The sequence below is a fragment of the Balaenoptera ricei genome, chromosome 20 (genome assembly GCF_028023285.1).
Source record: "Balaenoptera ricei isolate mBalRic1 chromosome 20, mBalRic1.hap2, whole genome shotgun sequence".
In the NCBI taxonomy this organism is placed as follows: domain Eukaryota; kingdom Metazoa; phylum Chordata; class Mammalia; order Artiodactyla; family Balaenopteridae; genus Balaenoptera; species Balaenoptera ricei.
Genome location: NC_082658.1, coordinates 3770516 through 3795072, shown reverse-complemented (window position 1 = coordinate 3795072; position 24557 = coordinate 3770516).

Below are 24557 nucleotides of genomic sequence, written 5' to 3'. Positions count from 1 at the left end.
GATTTGCAACACCAAATAATTTAGATGCAGAACTCCACTCTACTCCCTACTTGCCCACTTTTCATCCTCACCCCCAAGACAGAGCGAGAAGTGGGAGTGGGAACGGGGTATGGTGTTGCTAAGAGACCCTCGGGAACAACGTGGTTATAGAAAAGTCTAGGTAGAGTGAGAATCAGTGATGGTTTGTAGCTAACAAACACCTTTGTATGAAATGAAGAACATAAGATGATGATAAAATCAAAAGTTACTGAAGGTGGTCAAGTTAAGAGATTCAGAAAGATCCTTACGTGAAAATGACTACTAAGCAGAGACCTGAAGGATGAAGACAAGCCACATTCTCTATTATTCTATAAAGCCATCAAACTAATTCTTTGTACTAAATCTTGATCTATGAGTTCTTCTGAGATTTGGCATCAGAAAGAATCAGAGTGATCATTAAATCTCTATCTTTTTAAAAAATCCATAGATTAAAAACTAGGTGATTAATTTGTTAAGATCTTAAAGGTGAACAATTGTGTGGGTATATGTTTGTGGTGGTGGGGAGCAGGGTAGTGGTGGGATATGAAGTCTATTGTAAATAGTAACTTTTACACCCCAAGGCTGTTCTTTTTTCTTCTGCTGCTGCTCTGAAATTTGAAAACAAATTAACAATTTCTCATTGTTCAGAAAGGATTTGTCAGTATTGTGTTTATTTACAATACTCTGTATATTCTTATGAAACAGTATGTTGTATACTTATGTGATACATATGTAAGAATTCATGTTATAACTCTCCTCTATGAAAAAGAAAGCAGAGTCTGTACTAAAATATCTACACATAATTACACACACACACACACACACACAGACATACTTATTATTACCAAGATCTAGTTAGTTCTTAGGTAAATCTATATTTAACTTTTCCAGCAGGCCTCCACTATAATAAAATTGTCAAGCCATTTTTCCTTAACAATTACTGACTCCCAACTATAAATCCCTAAACTGGTCAATAACCTATAACCCAGCACCTCTCGAAATGGAATGTGGGATATTTATGTTCCCCTAGAGAACAGCTTGTATATAAAGACCCCAAGGGCATGCAGCCGACCAGGACCACCTTTCTTGAGCAGTAACAGGGGCACAATGGTACGGGCTTCTTCCTTCTGTCCTCCCCTCCCCCACCTGTAGTGCAGGAGACCACTTTTCTCCGAAGGCTAGAATCACACCCAGCTTAACATATTAGGTGCTAGCTTAGCACACGCAGTGCTAAACCACACCACAGCTCATTAACCTTTTAGACTATAAAAAAGCAAAAAAAAAAAAAAAACCTTGCAAAAATGTCAGCTTAACTTTCCATTTCAATAACAGGGTCCAGGGTAAATATAGAAGAAAAATACAAAACCTCAGATTGTGTGGTCATTATTAAGAATCCTTTATTTCATAATTATTTATTTAAATTCATAAAGTAAAGCATACTAAGAAAATCAGTTTCTAATTGTATATTTTATTTCAAATGCATTAGGCCATGTTTTTCGAAAAAAAATTTTTTTTTAAGTATACCTATTTGACCTGGCAATTCTACCTTTTTTTTTTTCCTCTTTTCACTATTTTTAAAAAAATTTATTTATTTATTTTCCACTATTTTTAAAAATATTTATTTATTTATTTATTTATTTATTTTTGGCTGTGTTGGGTCTTCGTTTCTGTGCGAGGGCTTTCTCTAGTTGCGGCGAGCGGGGGCCACTCTTCATCGCGGTGCACGGGCCTCTCACTGTCGCGGCCTCTCTTGTTGCGGAGCACAGGCTCCAGACGCGCAGGCTCAGTAATTGTGGCTCACGGGCCTAGTTGCTCCGCGGCATGTGGGATCCTCCCAGACCAGGGCTCGAACCCGTGTCCCCTGCTTTGGCAGGCAGATTCTCAACCACTGCGCCACCAGGGAAGCCCCTCGAAAATATTTTAGATTGACACATTCAGTGTAAGGTTAAATAAATAATTCTTTTACAATATACTGAAACTTTTTCCCAAGGAAATTAAGTGCTCATAAGACATTTCTTCCACTCTACTCCTATAGAAGTCAACAAATGTTTATTAAGCACATATTATGTCTTAGGCGTAGATCAAGATCCCTGGAGATATGGCAGAGACTAAAACAGATTCAAGATGCTGTTTTTATGGAGCTTCCCTGCATTTTAGTATTTTGCGTCACTCTCTGCTGTATGCTCAGAGGTGTGTGAAGATAAATCCCAGAATGAATGACTTCCATTCTGGCTTGTTCGACTTAAAAGTCCTCTAAAATAAAAAAGAAGCTTTGTACATGAACAGTTACAGTAATAATATATTGTCCAAGAAGCTTGAAGATAAGCAGGTAAGACTCAAATATTCAAATGCTTTTTGAATATCCTCGCTGGTGTGCCGTGCGAGCCCGATGTGCAGATCAGAGACAGGAAGATACAGGTCCTCCAGCAAAATGAAAGTGTCGGCTCAGTGGCTTTGACCAGCAGTGCCTTGATGGCCTTAACTAAGAGCAGAAAGCCTTAACCTCCAGGACAGGAAGTTTCCTGGTGGCTCCAATTTGCCAGGCATTTTAAGATATCTGGAAATATAAAAAGCTGTCAGAAAACTTATGGCTTATCACACTGACTTAGATTATGTGTGTGTGTATATATAGTATATATGTAATAATGTAATAATGCATTATATCTTATTAATATATATAATGTAATAATATATATATATATATATATATATATATATATATATATATATATATATATATATATATATATATATATATATATATGGAGAGAGAGCAGTTACTACCTATGCATGCATCAGGCATGGTGTTTACTGTTAAGGTTACACAGAAAAAAATTTGCCTCCAAAGGAAAAAAATTTGCCTGGAGTAATTCTCAATACAGTTGGGCAAGTGATTGTTAGAAGGATAGGATTCTGTATGTGTTATTAGGACAGACTTAGACACGTGGTTAGGTAAGGGAAGTCTTCCCAGAAAATATGGCACTCGGTGTGAATCTTTTTCAAAGATCCCCTTGGCACCTACCATGAGTCAAGACTCTAGGCTAAATGTTGGGGATTCAGTGATGACCAAGATCGATATGGTCCCTGATCAAAGAAGCCTAAAGTCTCGTGAGGAAGTGAGACACTGTCGATTACAGAAAACCGTGTACCTGGTTCACCTGTGCTGGGGGCGGGTTTTGACCAAGTGAAGCATGGGGTAGGGAGTATCCAGGAGGAAAGGACAACTTCAGCAAAGCATAGGGAAAGGACAGACCTGGCAAGGTTGGGCAGACTAAATAGTTTGGTGTTGAGGTGGAAATGCAAAAAGGCAAGGAATGGAGAGATGTCCTATATTCTTGAGAATTATTCTGTTACAAGTGCAAGAGGACCAGACTGGGGGTCAGAAGAGCTTGGTTGTGGTTCCAGGGGAAGAGTCTTGGGAAAGTCACTGCAGCCTTAGGAGTTCAGGCATTAAAGGAGGGTATTGGAAGAGATTCATTGTTTTTAAATCAGCGTGGCCCATGCAGGGCTCCAAGACTATCCCCCATCCTGCCGTCCTGCCTCACCTGAGAGTTTCTTCAAGCTTACCAGATGCCACAAAAATGATGAAAATAATATTTATTGCCAAATTCAATATGGTTTCAAAATAAAATAATGAATGTGAAAATAGATTCAAATTTTTATCAAGAACACTTTTGTTGAGAAATGATCATAGAAATTACACAGCAAAAGATCCAGATTTCTGCAGAGAAATTTAAATCCGGTTTATGGAGAAAGGTAAAAGCACGATGAACTAAAACATTTCAAAACACACAAATATTTGCTTTGTTCTTGACTACTCAGTGTCTGTTAACGTAAAAGTGTACTTAGAATTTTCTGCCAGGGTAGAGAAAAGAAAGAACATGTCCTTACAAAACTTTATTATTCTTTTAGAGTATATATTTTCTGGAATTGAGAGACAAAAAAAAGTAAGACTTGAATAGATAAAATATCTTTGAAAAGGAAGATGAAATGTCATAACTGTGTCAGTTCTCCTAAAAAGAAGTTGTGTATTAGATGCAATTTATTTGAAACTCAATGGAATTTTTTTGCAACTTCATATATTTTTACCAAATTGCATGTGGAAAAATAAGTAATTTTAAGAATCAAAGATTATTCTAAGTGGATAAATGATACATGTGTACATATGCTTAAGAAATGAAAACTGAAAAGAAAACAAAAATGACCATTGCCAAATATTTATCAATTCTGAACTTTCAGACTGCCTTCAAAAAAATGTATGCAAACAATATGGCAAAAGTAGATTATGTTTGTTTTAAAAATAAAACTTTGGTAAAAAAAAAGTGTTAAAATCCTGGGAAAAAGTCAAATAAGAGGTTGTGAAAAACATTACATAAGGAGTAAATTTTGTCTCATTATTTTAAATAAAGGTAAATGGCACTAATAATAGTGTGATATTTTACCCTTATTAAAGTGGCAAATTAAAGAAGTAAATTCCAATCAAGCAAGGTTATATACCTCTATGATATATTCCTATGTTATTTGAGGAGTGTAAATTGGTATAGCCTTTTGGAAAGTAATTTGGCAGTATGCAGTGAGGATAAAAATAATGATCGTTGTGATTTGGTGAACATTCTAGGAATGAATTCTGATTAACTAATCTAAAAGAAAAAAGAGTTATCGGCATGAAGGCATTGATTACAACATTACTTGGAAATAAAGGAGAATCAACCTAGTTTACAAAGGTAGGGTGATGCAAAGGTAAGGCGATGTAATTAAATTACAGTACAGTGCTTTTACTTAATGAATTTGTATGTAAGTGCTAACAGAAAAATAATTGGAAGCTTTAGCAACGTGGAAATGCAAACACTATTAAATGAAAAGCAGAATAAAAACTACACATAGGGTTTCCCTGGTGGCGCAGTGGTCGAGAGTCTGCCTGCCAATGCAGGGGACACGGGTTCGAGCCCTGGTCTGGGAAGATCCCACATGCCGCGGAGCGACTAAGCCCGTGAGCCACAACTACTGAGCCTGCGCGTCTGGAGCCTGTGCTCCGCGACAAGAGAGGCCGCGACAGTGAGAGGCCCGCGCACCGCGATGAAGAGTGGCCCCCGCTCGCCGCAACTAGAGAAAGCCCTCGCGCAGAAACGAAGACCCGACACAGCCATAAATAAAATTAATTAATTAATTAATTAAAAAAAAAAAAAAAAAGCCAGCCCTGAGCTGACTCCTTAATTTAAAAAACAAAACAAAACAAAACAAAACAAAACATAGCCATGTATTCCTTTCCTGTAGCGCTGCTTTTCCTCACATCCCTGCTGGACAGGACCTGGTCACTTAGCCGCTCTCGGTTGCACAGAAGGCTGGGAAGTGAGGTTGTGCGGGTGCGGCCTTCAGCCTTCTGTTTCCACGGAGAAGGAAATGGAGGTGAGCAGGGCAGGCAGCAGCCTCTTCCACGCTCGCCCTTGACCCCTGGGCGCTGTCGCGCCAGTCGTAGCTCTAGGAGTGGTGGAGTTATCTAGCAGGCTCCCCAGGCTGAAGGAACTAGTTGTAGGATGGAGCTGGAAACTAGAAGCCTGAGATGCTGAAGAACATGGGGTCTTGGTGACATAACTGGGCTTCTGATACCTGGCAGGCCTGGGGATGGACTTCTTCATTTACATCTTAGTTTTGGAAGATGTTTCCTGTTTTTTAAAGGGTCAGATTGAGTTGGGGCATCTTAACTGATTCAAACACAAATTTTTTTTTTCCTACAATAAATTGATATAACTTTGCAAAAATTGTTTTCAATTTTCTCTACAGTTCTTTGCATCACATAATAGCTCATGTGGCTAAGTGTTCACTTCATTCTGCATTTATCACTTCAGCAGACTGTTAGAGCTCGCCTATTTGAATGAATTGATTTTCTCTTTTGACTTTTTTTTTTGCTATTGAACTCCAAAAAACTTGGTTATAAAATCTAATGACGCTCACCGCAAAGCAAACAACCACTGGGAGAACAATTATCTTTTTAATATTTAGAAATTTATAATTAAAATATAAAGATTTTAATTTTTAGGGGAAGTTTAAAAATAGAAGGTGTAATACATGTGAGTAGAATGCCACTAAAAGGATTACCCATTGTCCCAAGCAAAATCTGCCTCTTTGTTGAAATGTAGAAATGTTTGATTCTAGATCTGAGCAGAAAATGTGTAAGATAAGCCTAAAAAAACTCTTGTCCTAACAGAAATCAAGGCAGCTATCCCGAACTATGGGGTTTTTGTAAAAAGGATTCAGAACTCAAACTGAAGAGGCCCCCAGAAACATAGGTAGGACACTTTTAACTTTAACAGAACGATAACTGTAATTAATACAAACATTTCAGATACGTTTGTTTCCAAGAGTTTATAGTGATACTAAAAAAATATGTCATCTTTGAGGAAAGCTAGAGAAATGATGCATTATTTTGAAAACTGGTAAATGAGGAGAAAGTCTTAAGCATTTATCCTGACTTGGGGCAACTGAATAGCTGACAGATTTTTAATAGAAGTAATCCAGCTCATTTAAAAAAAATTAAACCAGGAAATCAAATCAGTCACTTGTTACTGCCTTCAATAACTTTGAGATCTATGTATAGAATATAGTTAAAGTGCTTTCACTTGCAAGAAATGAAACCAACACTGGCTTTCTTAAGCATAGAGGCATCAAGTAGAAGATTAGAGGCTGAACAATTGATGGGAAGTTAGAGAAACAGACTTGGAAAATAGACCAGATAGAAGCTATGTCAGGCATTCAAGAAGCAGGAAGCCATACAACTGTCTTTTAGGAGACACATTCTGGCCAGAATGCCATGACAGGACACTGACACTACTGCTTCTGCATGTGAATTTTAACCTCTTCTTCCACCTTGTCTTACTTGCTCAAGATTCAAATCCTGGACAAGAGCGTCAGATTGGTTATAACCTGAGGTCATGGGCTCACATGTTGCTCCCAGGGGATGGCTGGGCAGAGAGAGGTTCTGGTCCTTCCCGATTCTGTAGAAAGGGGAAGGCAATGCCGGATGCCAGTACCGAAAAGTTACTGTGTGTTTACTATGCAATTTAGTAATGAAATATCTATATGTGTTTATATAAATAATATGTATAATAATATTAATATACTTCATATATTTGTAAATCAAAAGGCAATAAGTGATATAATAGAGACAGCAGGAGAAATAGAAGAATTGTACACCGACTATGGGCAAAGTTGGCCATATGCCTCATCATTTAATCCTTAAATCTCAAAAATCTTCGTGGAAGACACTCTTCTTACCTTTCAGATAACTCATAATTCAGGGAAATAAGTGTGGTCACTCACCTGAAATTAGTGAGGCCAGTGTTTAAAGTCTGTCTTAATGATCACTAAACTCAGCTACTATGAGAATCCAGGAAGAAGAAACTATGTGTAATCAATTGATTGGCTTAGCAGATGACATTTGCTTTAGACCTTGAGCGCAGGGTAAGTTTTGATAGTCACCATTAGGGAACAAGAATCCCAGAAAAGGGGAAGAGCACAAGCAAGACTAGAGAGAGGAGTCCAGTTTGGCAACATGGGGATAGGACATCGGGAAGGTGAGTCAAGGTCAAATCTTAGAATACTTTGAAGATCAGCCTAAGAAAGGAATTTGGTCTTAAGTCTGGCCATACTTAGAACTCAGTAGATATTTTTGACCAGGGTGAGTAATAGTGTCAGAACTGTATACTTCAGGAACATTAATTTGACAACATTTTATTAAATTATGTGTTGATATATGCTATTCTTTTTTTTTAAATAGCTCTTTATTGGAGTATGATTGCTTCACAATACTGTGCTAGTTTCTGTTGTACAACAAAATAAATCAGCCATATGCATACACATGTCCCCACATCCCCTCCCTTTTGAGCCTCCCTCCCACCCTCCCTATCCCACCCCTCTAAGTCATCGCAAAGCACGGAGCTGATCTCCCTGTGCTATGCAGCTGCTTCCCACTAGCTATCTAGTTTACATTTGGAAGTGTATGTTTGTTGATGCTACTCTCACTTCGTCCCAACTTCCCCCTCCCACCCCCCATGTCCTCAAGTCCATTCTCTATGTCTACGTCTTTATTCCTGCCCTGTCACTGGGTTCATCAGTACCAACTTTTTTTTTTTTTTAGATTCCATATATATGCGTTATATACTATTATTAAAAGAATGTGGCCATGCTTTTCATTCTTTACATAAGGAGCCAAAACAGTGTTCTTTATTTTTTGTATTCAAATAATCCTTGGGTGAAACTATTCCTGTGGATAATTTCCATATAGGTATCCACCTTTAAACTTGTATTAAGATAAAAATATTACACATCTAGCAATAGTTGCTTTTTTGAACAGGTCATATTTTATTTAAGTTAAAATTGGTGCTGGAACACATAAAAATCTCAAAAGGTGTTTTGAGTTCAGTGTGCATCGCAGTATTTCACGAAGAGAATCAGAAATGAAACCTAGGAACAGCAAACGACTTTAACAATATCAAATTATAAATTTATGTCAAAGCCAATAAAAGTCACGTTTAGCTCTCCTGACTCCTGAGCCCAAAATCAGCCTTCCACATTCCACTACACAATTGCTGTCTTCTCTCCCGCTGCTCTGAAACAAAAATAGTCTCAAGAAAACTTCTGTAGGTAGTTGAGCATCCTGTGTGTAAGAAATGTTTATAATTTAAGAAAGTCCTTCCCATTTATCTGGCATTTTACTTTTGTAAAAGTTGACAAGGCCACCATCTTAAAAACATCCAAGCTGAGCTGCCACCAAAAGCCATGTCTTGAAGCCTGACTTCTAGAGTGCAAAATAGTCAACAAATCAGCAGCTCACCATTTAGAAATCTAATCCCAATGACAGATGGAAAATCATGTGAAATTAGATGATTGTAATATTCCCATATAGAAAGAGCAAAGGAAGATTTATTTTAGAACCATCCAGTTTCTCTCTAAAAAATACTCAAACTAAGTGCCAAGAGAGCATTTTAGGGCTTCCAATAGGAATCATCTATAAGTCATTATTTACTACACTTACTCCACTTTGATTTTTCTCTAAAAACCAAAGGAGAGATCTAATCTTGTGTATTTTTCTTACTTTAGCTAAATGCACTGCATAGCTTTTTGGAAAGGGTTAAATAATTTCCTCCTCTTCTGCACATTTCTTTTTCTTTTTGTGTGTGAGGGTCCCCACTAACCATAGCTCTGTCCAAAAGGAAATTAAAATGAAATACATCAGGCATGCTGGGACTTCACACTTCAGAGACTTACAGAGCAATATGGCCTGGTTAAATTGATTGTCACTTTAACTGCTCACAGCTACTCTTCAGGAAGGGGGCTTATGGTTTTACTGTTCTTAACGGGACCACGTCCCTTTTCCAATGGCTTAATTTAGGTTGTGCTGAAATTCCTATTAAAATCAGAGTCATTAATATTTCATTAAAAATACCCATGATGTCAGAAGTGGCCGTTCCAGGCCTTCCAAGTTACAAAGAAAACTCTCCTTTCCCCCTAGGGTTCTGCTAACATCCTGATATCCAAACCTACATTTACATTTTTCCATCAACCTGAACAAAAAACAAAAATGAGAGAAGAAATATATCAAGTGACTGCCATACTCTGGTGCCTCCTTTGTTTTGACATCTCAGATTATGCCACTAACTCTGGATGGTAAGATCATAAAACCTGACTTCAAGGATGTAAAATTATCAACAAATCATCAGGCTGACCACTTAGATATCTCAGTTTTGCACCAAAAATTAAAACTTTTGGCAAATGGATATGGGATCTCCCTGTGTCAAGTGCAATGGAAAGATTTTAATAAAAGTCCTGTAGCCAGAGACACCTTTGAATCACAGAACTGCCAAATGAATCCACGTATAAAATTTCAATCATGAATAAAACTCATTATCATGCATCAGGTGAATTAATTGTAGATATTTATTTTTCTTCACTCTTTGATTTAGAGAAAACTTCTTGTTACAGAGTCTGGTTTGAAGCTTTGAATTTTAGTATTCACTTGTAGAGAGAAAATGATTGCCAAAGTAGTCATATGAAATGTAACAGAACTCTCACTCAACTGGCTCAAAATTCATTTGACTACAGTTGTCCCTAGGTATCCACAGGGATTGGTTCCAGGACCCCCAAGGATACCAAACTCCAAGGATGCCCAAGTTCCCTACATAAAATGGCATAGTATTTGTATATAACTTATGCACATCTTCTTGTATAATTTAAATCATCCCTAGATTATTTATAACACATAATTCAATGTCAATGCTATGTAAATAATTGTAAATACAATGAAAATGTTATGTAAGTAGTTGCCTGTGCAGAGCAAATTCAAGTTTTGCTTTTTGGAACTTTCTGGAATTTTAAAAAAAAATATAAACCCAGCTTTGAAATCAGTAATCCAGAATTCTTAGCAATTTGTTACTGTTGTTCTTCAAAACAATTTAAATATAAACACACACACAAACACATACATTTAAAAAATAGTAGTAGTAAAGAAGTATTCTGTTGTATGAATTTAACAATAATTTTATTTAATCAATCCACTTTTGTTAGACATTGTATTGTTTCTAATACCTTAACAGTATAAATAAAACTTTGATAAGCTATTTTGATCTACATTTTTGTCCATAGTTAACTATATTTTATTACCTTTCGACTATAAGTTCCTAAAAGAAGGACTGCTGGGTTAAATAATGTATGTTTTATTTTTAACCTTGCATAAGCACTCTTAAAATGACCTCCTGAAAGATCTGAACAATTAAGATATATTTTCTTGATAGGGTCTTCATTATTCAAATATTATAGGCTGAAGGTAAATTATTCACATTGCTGTCTATTTACTATCTCTTTTTGCCATTTCTTATTTATATCTAAAAATGTTAAAATTTAGGATTTTTGCAAGATGGGATTTATTTTTGATAATTTTTCCAAAAATTATATTGACATATAACTTCTCCCAGATGAGTTGAAATTGCATATTTCTCATTTGTAAAATATTAACATTTACCAATAGGTCTATTTGCAGACTCTTTTCTCTTTCATTCATCTCTCTTTCCCAGAGCCAGTGGCAAAGTAGTTGACTTAACGTAGCATTATAGTATATTTAGGAGCCTGAAATTTCCTTAAAAATTTTTTTTTAGTGTTTGTTCTTGCTTCTAAAAAAGAAGTGAGTCATATAGGTAGATAAGTATATAAAGAACAGATATATAAAGCATGTATATGAAGGACAAATCCATTGAAACTTGAAAAAAAATACTGCTTTTGCCAGATTGGTATGCTTCGATTGTCTGTACCAGTAAAACTGTTGGAGATAGGTATTTTCATTTGAGGAAATCGAGGTTGAGGAAAGTTATAAGATTGTCTTTGATCATAAAACTAGTAAAAAAAAGTAGAAGCAAGTTCTAAACCCAAATCTGGCTACCATGTCCACCATGTCTTTCTCAGCACAGGACGTGTCAGTTTCTGGATACACATATCCAGAAAGAAAAAGCATTTTGGTTCAGACTCATTTAGAAAAATAGAATAAAGAGCATATTTATAAAAACAAAAGTGATAATATGGACCAACTGAATTCTGGAGGAAAAAGAAAAAAACCAGGAGAAGCTAGCCCACATGCTTTTCTGGTCCAAGCAATGACTCAAAAGTATGATAACTATCTGCAGTTATTTAAACTATATAAACACTATGAAGGGATAGGAAACAAATCATGTTAAAATAGAGGAAATGAAGGTGATAAAAAATAAAACAAGAATTGTGGTCTGAGTAGAAGGGGTGAAACATCCCGACGATATGTTCTCTTGGTTTCTCTGTTTTATAAATACAAATTATATACAACTACCGTTTCCTAATTTTCAGATTTATTTTAACAAATGGATATGTGGGATTATCTAAGCTTGCCCAAATGATGAACTAGCCAAGCAGCTCTTCATTTCTAAAATGGCAGGGCAATAATCCATAAAGACAGCATCATCTTGGGTTGTCCTTAAATTGAATAAAAGAGGAAATACTCATAAGTTCACAAGAGATAGTATACCAATAAACTCCCCATTTGACCTCCAGGCCAAAGACATACAGATAAATTCAGATTCAGCAAGGGCAGGATTAGCACAAGACATAATTGAATCAAAGCAAAGATACCAGGTCCAGACTTCTCTGTCTGATTTATGGCAATCAGTTATTGCACCTTAGCCAGAGTCCTAAATGAATAGAACAACTGTTTAACTATATTTCCGTATTGTAGCAAGATCAAAGGGGGTATAATGAGGACAGGATCACATTCAGTGACTTTCCAGCTTAGAAAGAACTCATTAGATTTTCTGATAAAGAAAGAGGAATAAAGGAAGAGAATAGAAAAGAAGAGGAAAAGAAAGGCATAAAATACATAAAACATTTTAAAACGCTATTTGGCTAAAATGATTTAGAACACATGAAAATCATACTAAATATGAATCTTAGAATCTTTTGTTTTTTGTTTCAGCTTTACTGAGGTATAATTGACATAAAATTGTAGGATATTTAAAGTGTATGTCTTCGCGGTTTTTTTTTTTTTTTTTTTTGGCTGCGTTGGGTCTTCGTTGCTGGGCGCGGGCTTTCTCTACTTGCAGCGAGCGGGGGCTACTCTTCGTTGTGGTGCACGGGCTTCTCATTGCGGTGGCTTCTCTTGTTGTGGAGCACGGGCTCTAGGCGTGTGGGCTTCAGTAGTTGTGGCACGTGGGCTCAGTAGTTGTGGCTCACGGGCTTAGTTGCTCCGCAGCATGTGGGATCTTCCCAGACCAGGGCTGGAACCCCTGTCCCCTGCATTGGCCGGCCGATTCTCAACCACTGCACCACCAGGGAAGTCCCCATCTTGGTGTTTTGATATGCGTACACATTGTGAAAGGATCCTCTCCATCTAGTTAACTAAACCTTCATTACCTCACATATTTATCTCTTTCTCTCTCTTATTTTTCTGATTAGAACATTTAAGTTCTACTCTCTTAACAAAATACAGTGTTACCAACATTAGTCACCATGTTTTATGTTAGATCCTCAGACCTTATTCATCTTCTAGCTGAAAGTTTGTATCCTTTTACCAACTTCTCCCTACCCTCCCACCCCAAGTCCCTGGCAATGACTTACTACTCTCTATATGAGTTTGACTCTCTTTTTTTTTGATTCTGCAGAATATTCATTTTAATACTTTTTGAGTAAAATGCTGCTTTCACCAGGTACCTATATTTCACAAGTACAGCGCTGTCTTCTTTCAAGTGGTAAAAGCAAAAATATAGTTTCCTCCAGGGGTAGACAAACTTTTTCTTTAAAGGGCCATATGATATTTTAGGATTTGCTGGCCAGACAATCCCAATCTAGTGATTCAAATTTGCTGTTCCACTGTGAAAGTAGCCATGGACAACACGTGAAAAAAAAAAAAAATGGGTATGGCTCTGTTTCAATAAAGCTTTATTTACAAAAAGATCCAGGCTAATTTGGGCTGCAGACAATGGTTTGCAAATCCAGGTTTAGGGAATTATCTTTATAATATATTACTTAGAAACTTGGGATCTACAAAACTTTGGGATACAAGGAGGAAAGAAAACAAATATTCACTGCATGCTGACACAGAGCAGTGTACTCAAATTTCACCATTTCAAATTAAAGCTCAAAGGAATTGAGTGACTACATCTGGCAAAGGGGCCAGGAAATATTTGAAGAAGGATTCTAACATGATTTGTCAAACTCCAAAATCTGTACTTTTATAAGTTCATCCTGCTATTGTCTTCAAGTAATTGCCACAAATTTCATAAACAAATCAGGAAGCAATTAGGCATGCCTACTTGAAAAATGTGTGCTATAAAATTTCCATACTCCCTCAGACAGGAGCTTGAGGAAATATATGTTTAGGAAATAATCAGGACCCGCAATTCTTCACAGAATTCAGATCACATGTGCCATTTTAAGTGAACATGTTTTTTGGTACAAAAGAATATGCATAAATATTTTTTCTCTCTCATCTGAGGAATTATGTTTCCCAGCTTATTGTTCACGATTGTTTGTGGTATTTTTTGAAATACAAATTTTTTTAAATTTTATATATTCAAAAAGATTCATCCTTTCTATTATGATTTATTTTCCCTATTTTTGCATGGAAAGTCTTTTCCCTCATCAAAATTAGATAATATTCACCAATAGTTGATTCTAAAATTTTCACAAATTACCTTATTCTTTCATCCATCTGAAACTTATTTTGATATATGATATGAAATCGGCTTCAAACTAATTTTTTCCCAGAAGTAAGTTACTAATTGTGACTATTGAATAAACAAAAGATTTGGAAGGCCATCCTTATTTAAAAAGAAAAAAAAAAACTAAGGTTTTGGGTATACCGTTTGGAATCTTTTGGGGGAAGTTTATCTTCCATCGTACTAGTAAATATGCCGCTTCTTCCACAGAATCAATATTTTACTTACTGTATCTCTGTAATATTTAACCATCTTTCCCCTGACCTAAGCTTCCCTAACACTTTTCACCAGTTTATTTTTCAAACTGTGTTGCATTTTTGATTTTCACTGTTTCCTTTAACCTGGACACAGATAACATGCTTCCAGCATAGCAAGTTGAAGGGTGAGTATGGATATGTTAGCTGCTTAGTCAACGGAAGGGAAAACGAAATAGAGATGGGCAGGTGCTCTGGCTGTGTGTGAAGCCGCAGCCGCGTTCCTTGCCTGGAGTTGTCCCGAGAGCCTTGCACTGAGGTCCGCTCTTCTGAACAACCCACCGGCCATTCCCACGGGGATTAACCTTCAGCCTCCTTGCTTCAGAGGTTACGAAGTCTTGTGGATTGAAATTTGTCTCTTGGAGTGGCAGAGCAATTTTTTTCCTTTAATCCCACAGCTTTTTGTTTCCTGCTAAACAATTAGAGGTAGGAGATGATACTCTGGTCTCTTTGAGGTTACCATTTTGCCAGAGGGTGGTGGGATTGGGTTGAGAGGCTAATTTTGACTGATTTTTCCAGCCCTAGGAATGTGCTTTTATATTGTTTTTCGACAAAGAGGAAGAGAGACTCAAAGAAGAACATTATTCTTTTTTTTCTTTTTCCAAAATACCGCATAAACCTCCATTTCTGGCTGTAGGGAGAGTAGTAAACTTTATGAATATCATCATTATCCCATTACTCTGCTCTTTTTTAAGGGGGGTGTCCTTGTGGATTCCTTGCTATTTTTTTTTTTTTTTTTTTTTCAGTTTGGCCCAGTTTATTCTATAGTTTTATGTAAAACATAAAAAATAGTAAAAAAAAAAAAAAAAAAAAACTTTTTACTATATATGTTTGTCTAAGGGCCCTTAGCTTGTTTCACTGGTGACTGTACATTCTTGGTTATATTTACTTCATAAATCTTATTTTATTATTTTTGGAGAGGAGATTTTATAAATCCAAACTCTTGTCCTGCATCATAGCAAAGTTCTAATTCATTTGTATTTGTTGTCATCACTAATAAATTTGGCTATCAAGTTTTATTATTTCCATTCTTATGGGGGTTTTTTGGTTTGTTTTTTAATTTTCCGTCATAGGTTTAATTTACTTACCTTGAGTTATTTAACAACTAACTCATTTAATCTTATGAATAATAACTTTATTTTGGGGGGAAAACACACTTGAACCTAATTTCTCTTTACCAATATCAACCATAAGGTAATCTTTGTTGACCCCTCCCTATTTAAGACAAGGAAATTAGCACATGTTCATTTCCTCCTATACACCCCAGCCCCTCACTTTTGGGGATATGATCAGGTATTTAGAACCTGCTTGCGATAATTATTTTATATCATGCATCTCTTCTTATGATAATTAGTTTACATTTTGTTTTATAATCACATTTATAATGCTTGTCTTTTCATAACCAGTTTAAATGTCTTTTTGTGCTTTTTCTCTTTTACGTTATTATAGAAACTGCCCACTTTTGAGAGCTTTATTTTGATTCAGTTAACTAAAGAATGTCTTCAATGAGTGCTTTTAGGGAAAACATGTGTGTCTTTCTCTTTCTCTTTGAATCATACCCTGTTTGGTAATAGAAATCATGAATAATAACCCATTTCCTTCAAAGTTTGCGATCATATCCCCTTTGTATTCTTGTGTCTAAGGCTGAGGAAGAGGCATCTGAGGGCAACCTCATTTCTTCTTCTTTTCTAATAACAAATTTTATTTTATTTATATTGTTTACTTAACACTTTTGGATTCCTTTTTCATCATTTTAGGGTCAGGTGGCATATATTGGTCTATTTCAGTTAATTTTTTCCAGTGTATTCCACTTATACATCCTTCAGATTCAGGTCTTTTACTCAAGGAGTTCATATTATTCTATTTTTGATGATTACTTCTGCTCCATATTTCTCTTCTTCTGGAACTTCAATCATCTCTGATTCTATCTACCCTTCTGTACTCTTTGTAACGCTTACTTAATACATCTCATTTAAGCCATTCTTACGTGGACTTTCTGCTAGGGCAGCCAGAGTTAATGTGAACAGATGAAGTAGATGTACATTGTCATTACCACTTCAGCAACAGAAAGTGTATGACAGGTTAGTATTTCCAGCAGTGGCATTTATCTCTGCCTGCTGGGGGAAGCTGCCTCACTGGGGACAGCTATCAATAAGCCCCGTTCTGCTCTGCCTGCCTTCACTCCCAACACAATGAATGTGTCTACGTCTGATACCCTTTCTGGTGCCGCTGTCTGAAATATCACTGACAAGCTCTGCCTGATCAAGAAGAAACTTCATTGTCCACTGGATTTTCTGCCTGATGTATCTCTTTCACAGATTCTTCCAAATGTTTCTGGTCCACGACACAAAAGGAAGCCCTTTTGGACCACTCGCTAGCAACCCCAGGTCTTAATTGGCCCAAAGTCTCAGATTCATTTTTGCTGTGTTTTGCATGTTAGGAGGATTTTTACCAAGATTTCTTCCATTTAATTTCTCTTAAGCTGCTTTATTAGAAGGAAGAGTTAATATCTTGCTTTAATCTCATCAAAACTTTATTTAAAAAAAACGAGAAATTTTAGCATGTGGATAGGATCTTGTTTTCAATTTCTCACCATAAAGCAGACTTTTTCCATATATAATAATATGTATATATGATTTCTTTGGATGCTTCAATCTAGGTTTTGAAGCTGGCATCATTAGACACTTTGCTCAAATTACTGACTTACTAAAAACTCTTGACCCTTGATAGTATGGAGCAATCATTGTTTTTTTAATTAAGAGTATGTCCCAGACAAGAAGTGTTAGTTATAAATAAATGCATGTTTTTAAAAGGTCTGCCTACTGCATCTTTATTTTTAACTTTTATTACATTTTAATTTCTATTTTAGGTGCTCTGGTACATGGCTCAGACCCTCCCTCCAGAGTCAAAGACTTTGATGGCTCATTTCTATTACAGGTTGACTACTGACAGCTGTCTCTCCCCAGGCATTGCTCTCCATGGAAGGAAGCTGTACCCTCTCGTCCGGTGTGGTCCATACGCAGTGATTGGCCAGTGTAGGGCCTGGCCCCTTCCCTCCATTTGGGATGTTTTTGAAGGGTAGTTATAGATCAAAAGTTAGTCTGATTGAGATGTTGTATAAATGTAAAAAACACACCAGTCTTATGGAATCCAAAAAAACAAATGGTTTTGATGAACCTAGGGGCAGGACAGGAATAAAGACACAGATGGGGAGGGGGAAGGGAAGCTGGGACGAAGTAAGAGAGTAGCATTGACATATATACACTACCAAATGTAAAATAGATAGCTAGTGGAAAGCATCTGCATGGCACAGGGAGATCAGCTCAGTGCTTTGTGTCCACCTAGAGGGGTGGGATAGGGAGGGTGGGAGGGAGATGCAAGAGGGAGGAGATATGGGGATATACGTATGCATATAGCTGATTCACTTTGTTATACAGCAGAAACTAACACAACACTGTAAAGCAATTATACTCCAATAAAGATGTTAAAAAAAAAAAGTCTTCAAAGACTTAGTGTAAAGTATCTAATTAAAATTTTTTTTAATTTAATTTTTATTTTATATTGGAGTATAGTTGATTTACAATGTTGCGTTAGTTTCAGGGGTCCAGCAAAGTGATTCAGTTATCCATATACATATATCCATTCCTTTTCAGATTCTTTTCCCATATAAATTGTTACAGGATATTGAGTAGAGTTCCCTGTGCTCTACAGTAGGTCCTTGTTGATTATCTATGTTATATATAGTAGTGTGTGTATGTTAATCCCAATCTCCTAATTTATTCCTTTCCCCTTTGGTAACCATCAGTTTGTTTTCAAAGTCTGTACTTTAAAAATTTTTGACTGCATATTAAAATGATAAATTCTAAACATATTGAGTTCAGTTAAATATATTATTACAATTAATTTCAACCAGTTTTTTATTTCTTTTTTTTTTAAATGTCTACTAAAATCTTTGAAATCATGCATGTGGCTTTCATCTGTGGCTCACATTTTATTTCCAAAGACAAGCACTATATTAAAGAATTAGCAAAGCAGCTGGTGTGTCCAGGAGAGAATGAGGAAAAGGAAGAAAGGAAGAATTCAGAGCAGGGGGCTAATGATGTTCTAGATCAATATGGCCCTGTAGGCTGTCATAAAGATTCTGTTAGGGGCTTCCCTGGTGGCACAGTGCTTGAGAATCTGCCTGCCAATGCAGGAGACACGGGTTTGAGCCCTGGTCTGGGAAGATCCCACATGCCGCGGAGCAACTAGGCCCGTGAGCCACAACTACTGAGCCTGCGCGTCTGGAGCCTGTGCTCCGCAACAAGAGAGGCCGCGACGGTGAGAGGCCCGCGCACCGCGATGAAGAGTGGCCCCCGCTCGCCGCAGCTAGAGAAAGCCCTCGCACAGAAACGAAGACCCAACCAACACAGCCAAAAATAAATAAATAAATAAAAATTAAAAATTAAAAAAATTTAAAAAAAAGATTATGTTAGCTCCTACTCTGAAATACAGGATACAAACCACTGCAAAGTTTAGAGCAGAGAACATTTATTCTGACATAATATTTAAAGGGTCCCTGTGGCTGCTCTTTTGAGCCTGAACAACAATAAAGCAAAGTTAAGAGTAGGAAAATTATTTCAGAGGGTATTATATTCATCAAGGCAAGAGATAATGGTGACTTAGACCAGGGTAATACAGAGAATAACTTCCAGAAAGCAGAACAAACAAACAAAGAGTTGAAAACTGGGAGCAAAAAGATAATAAGAGCAGGGAACTCTAGAAGATTCTCTTTTTAGAGAATCAATAATAGTAATAATAATAAAAAGACAGTTTTCAATCTGAAACTGCCTTCAATTTGAAAATGTCACTAATTAAAATAAAATGGGTATGTGTATTTTATATATGGAAGATATTGAGAGTAAATCCTAAGCGTTCTCATCACACACAAATTCTTTTTCTATTTCTTTAATTGTGCATCTCCATGAGATGACAAATGTTCACCAAACTTATTGTGATCATCATTTCATGATGTACGTAAGTCACGTCATTATGCTGTACACCGTAAATGTATACAGCGCTGTATGACAATTATATCTCCAGAAAACTGGAAGAAAAAAATAAAAAGGATATATTAAGAACTTATGGGAGAAATAAAATAGATCATATGCTAAGAATCTGAAATTTGACTTCTCAACAGAAACTTTGAATGCTAATAGAATATTGAGAACTAGTAGCATATCTCAAGCAAAGAAGTAAAGAAAGCCCAAGGATGATGGTTTTGCACTACGAGTAGAAAGCATTAGTCCAGACAAGAGAGAAGGATGTGAAACTTTGATGGGGGGAGGTGTCCAAGGTGTGTGTGTGTTGGGGGACAGGGGATGCCATTAATAGGGTGCTAAGACCTGTGCTTGAATACTAGGAAAAATTAGTGACAGGTGTCCGACAGGTCTTTTGGAACATTAAAAACTGGAAATAGGTATGAAGAGATTTAAGCAGAAATAAAATTGTTAAGTGTAGGAAATTAAAAATATTATGTAAGCACTGAATTATATCTATAGCATAATGTAACTACTGATAACAGATTAAAGCCCCAAATTGTGATAATATTATATTGATATAATGGGAGAAGGGAAAATACGGGTGAGGATGCAACAAAGCCAAACTCATCTAGTGTTACAGGAATTTGATAATGTCTAAAACTGATAAATATGTATTAATACCAATTTACACTAAATATAAATATAGTATTATTTACTAATGGATAGATAGACAGATAGACGAAGGTCAACACCAAAAGAAATAGAAAATATTTGCCTCTCGGGAACAGGATTGGTATGGGGAGATACTGATTTTTCTTATAAGCATTTGGTACGGTTTATTGTTAGCTTTATGTGATGGATTGGATTACTGTTGTCATTTCTTCACTCCTTTATAACAACTACATCCTTATAAAACTGCAGAGCCTTCAGCTATGAAAGAGGAACTTTCCTCACCCTCTGCTATGGGGCTTGGACATGTGACCATGTGACTTGCTTTGGCCAATGGAATGGTAGCAAACATGAAACGTACACCAAGGCTTAAAACACATTTTCTTGATTCGACTTGCCCACGTGTGCCTCTGAGATCCACCAAGAGTGGAATAGGAAGCTATTGGTACAAGGAGAATGAGAAAACCTGTGGGGTCATCTTGAACCCAGCTGGCAACACAGAACCAAACCCAGCTGACCCGCTGTGGAGGCACAGCCCACCTATGAGCAAGGACACAACCGGTAGCTGTAAGCCACTGAGAGCTTTGAGGTTGATTGGTCAATCAAACATTAACGAATATTCCACATTTATGGTATGGTGTTAATTTACCATGAGTAAATCAGTTTACAAAAATTCTAAACTGATTAAAATAATAGTAATAACAGAAAAGAACTCAGTGGGGAAGTGAGGATTCCACGCAGTGGCATTTCTCCTCCTCTTGAAACGAGTCGCATCTCTACCTGCCTACGCCACTGACGACAGTACTAAAATCTATTTTGCTCCTTGCAGGAGTAGCACCAGTGACTCAGCATGAGAGATCTGTTGGTCGGTGCCGTCCACAAGGCTGGAATTATACACGATACAGCGTCCTTTGCTTAACTTCATCATCTTTTTTTCAGAAAGCTACTCTGTATTTCTGACCCTTCGGCTGTGCTTAACCTTCAAGGCTTCCCCAGTCCTTCCACTTGTGTGCGCCTCAGTTTCTCTGTTCCTGAAATATTGTTATCTGCCTTCATCCTGTGTTCCCAGGTTCCACTGCTGAAAGGCAAGTCAGTGCAGTGAGTTTAGAGCAGCATGAGATCACAGAGTTGAAGGGGTCAAGGAAAGATTCATGGGCACAAATCAGAGAGGGATTGAGTGGGTTTTGAAGGGAAGATAAGCTTTGGATGCATAAAGCAGGGGTTTTCTTTCTAGCTTGTGGAATAGAAAATCACTTTTAAGACCCCCAAAGGGAAATCAATGGCTTCCACCCCCATGGAGAAACTTTCCTGTCTTAACAGGAACAACATAAATAACACTTCTATTATAAGAAAGGATCAGACTCTTATTAAGACCCATAAATCAACAGTTATTTTATTTTCACAAAGCGACCTCCAGATGTAATTTTAAAGTGAAAGCATATTTTAAATGGCCTATGGTGGATATAATTTATATTTCTGTGTAAAAATATGGTACTGAGATATCTACTTACATTTGAATAATTATTGGGGGGAATACACTATTTTGCTATGGATAAAAAGCCAGATATAATGGGTAAAATATGGGGCTTTAAATTGCTGTCAATTCATATGAGTACTGTACTAGTGCTGAAAAGCATTAAAGTCAGAGAGACCATCAAATTCTCCCCTCTAGCTCATATAAATTGTATAATCATGTTTTGTTTGTTTATTTGTTTACCACTATAAGCTTTGTGTCATCACAGGTGCCTAGCACATAGCTTGAGTTCAATATTTGATTGTTTAAAAAAATGAGTTAGTGAGTACTCCTGAGATAAGATGCCTGAAATCTGGAGGGGGAATTGACTTCCCCAAACTCAGACGATTTGTGGCACACTCAGGGCTAGAAACTAGCCTGCCTTCTCCCAGTTGAATGTTCTTTTCATCAGACTCAGCCATCAATATTAGTTTGTATTTTTGGTGTCAAGTAGTTGAAACCAAATTCAAATTACTAAAGAAAAGATGGGAATTAAATCAATGGACCCTGGGATATTATTTCTCAGGGCACTTAAACCCTGGGAAAGGTAAAGCGTGTCTCAGGAACATCTGAGATCAGGGTTTATGTTTTTCTTCCTTAGTTGCCTACTTTTCTCCTTGTGACAGCTTCATCTTTTCACTTCTTTGCAGATTACCTTTCTCCTTATAGGGGAAAATGATCACTTATAATACCTCATCTGATGATACCTGTGATAGTGAATTTTATGTGTCAACCTGCCTGGGCTATGAGATGCTCAGATTTTTTTTTTTTTTTTTTTTTTTTTAACTCAACTGAAGCCTTCAGGTGGCTTTGTTTTTTATTTTTTTCAGATTTTCTATCTTTCTTTCTTGAGGTATAATTTACAATGTTATGTTAGTTTCAAGTTCAGATATTTGTTTAAACAGCATTTCTGAGTGTGTCTATGAGGATGTTTCTGGATGAGATTGACATTTGAATCGACAGACTGAATAAAGTAGATGGCCCTCCCCAACGTGGGTGGACCTCATCCAAGCCTTCGAAGGCCTGAATAGAACAAAAAAGCCTGAGCAAAGGAGAATTCACTCTCTCTGCTCAGTCTTTGGGCTTGTACATCTGTCGGCTCCTGTCTTTGGACTCAAGTTCAGACTGGAACTTTACCATCAGCTCGCCTAGGTCTTCATCTTGCTGATTGAAGATCTTAGGACTTCTCAGCCTCCATAACCATTTGAGTCAATTCCTTCTCATAATTCTCTCTCTATCTATCTGTTTATCCATCTATCTATCTATCTATCTATCCATCTATCTATCTATCCTAATGGTGTTGTTTCTCTGAAGAATCAAGACCAATACAATATCTTATTCTTTTGGAACTTTCTTCATCTGGAGGAAAACTGTCTGATGATTTTCATTTCTACTGACAAAGAAAGAGTATCATTGGCCAGGCTTGGGGGAAGGGGGGTTGTCCGACCGAGGACCATCAGCTGCTGCTGAAAGGCAGGACCATATTTACTCATGTGGCACTGCCAGTGATAACTATGAGGGGAGAGGAAGTGTCAATTTCTAGAAAAGGGGACTGGAAGACTCATTTCTACAAATGCTACTATAGTATAACGTTACGTTTTGATTTTCCATATTTTTTGGTGTGTGTGAGTGTTCATACTCTCCAAGAGTTAATGCTATCTGTGGAGTACGCCGAGGAAAGATAGAATCATTTCTGCTTAAATTGTACTCAAGATTTTAATAGATTTCTTTTTCAAAATAAAAAGATCCATTCACTTACCACTTAAAAGTAACATATTTATTAACTATAATAACAAATCTTCAATTAAATTATGCAAAAATAGCTGTAGGACCAACTTGATATTTAACTAGATGGTTAGGCTGGTTTTTTTCTTCTTCTGTATTTCATATTCTTGCTCATAACTAACCTTGAAATTTCCAATTATAAGGAAAGGTTTTCACTTAAAAAATTCTCAAAAATCCACTTCAAAATGATTAAATTGTGGCCTTTACATATTCAAATAACTCAAGAACCATACTTGAATACCTTCTCAGCCTCAACATCATTCCAGAAAGTTCCCAGAATGACCACGTCTTATAAAATGAAAATACCACACCTCTTCAGGGAAGGAAAACCAGAAAAATTGTTAAGCTAGCTATTTGACATAATTAAAAAAAGAAACAAAAACTATTTGCTTAAAGACTATATTTGTTATCTGTTTATGTTCACATGGCCTAGAAGAATCTAAGTGCCAACGTTAAGCATATTTTTGAAAGACAAAAATCACAGGCCTCTTTCAACACAGATGTATACAGGATAAAGTGCATGCCTTAAAATTGTGGATTCAAATACTTAATTACCAGTCTAATTCCTATAGACTAAAATAATGGCAGTATGGCCTGCACAGTTACTACTGCAAGATTTAGAACATATTTTACTTTACAAATACTGTAGGGGGTTGTAAAACAGCATCCATATAAATCAGTTTCTTTAGAAAGAAAGACTACATTTTATCCAAGCATTTTTAAGCCTTGGAATGCAAAGTGTTAGGGAAAAGTACATCCATTTATACCTATACTTACACATATTTCAGCAGGAAATATGCAGTGTGTCCAGAGTCAATCCCAGCAAATAAAGTTTATATTGATGTTCTGCCAGTCTGATCTTGTGTGGCAAAGTCAATTGAGGGGGAAAGCTGAGTCTCCAAGGCTCATTAGTTTCCAGAAAATTCCCCATTCTCTCTTTCTCTGAGCCTTCTTTAAGGAGTAAATCTCTCAGAGATCCAGCAAAAAATTAGGACATTAAGTGTATTCTATTTATCAGATGTGGGGTAAAATTCCAGGACTGGTCCTTTAGCCTGTTTCTAACTGACGTGAT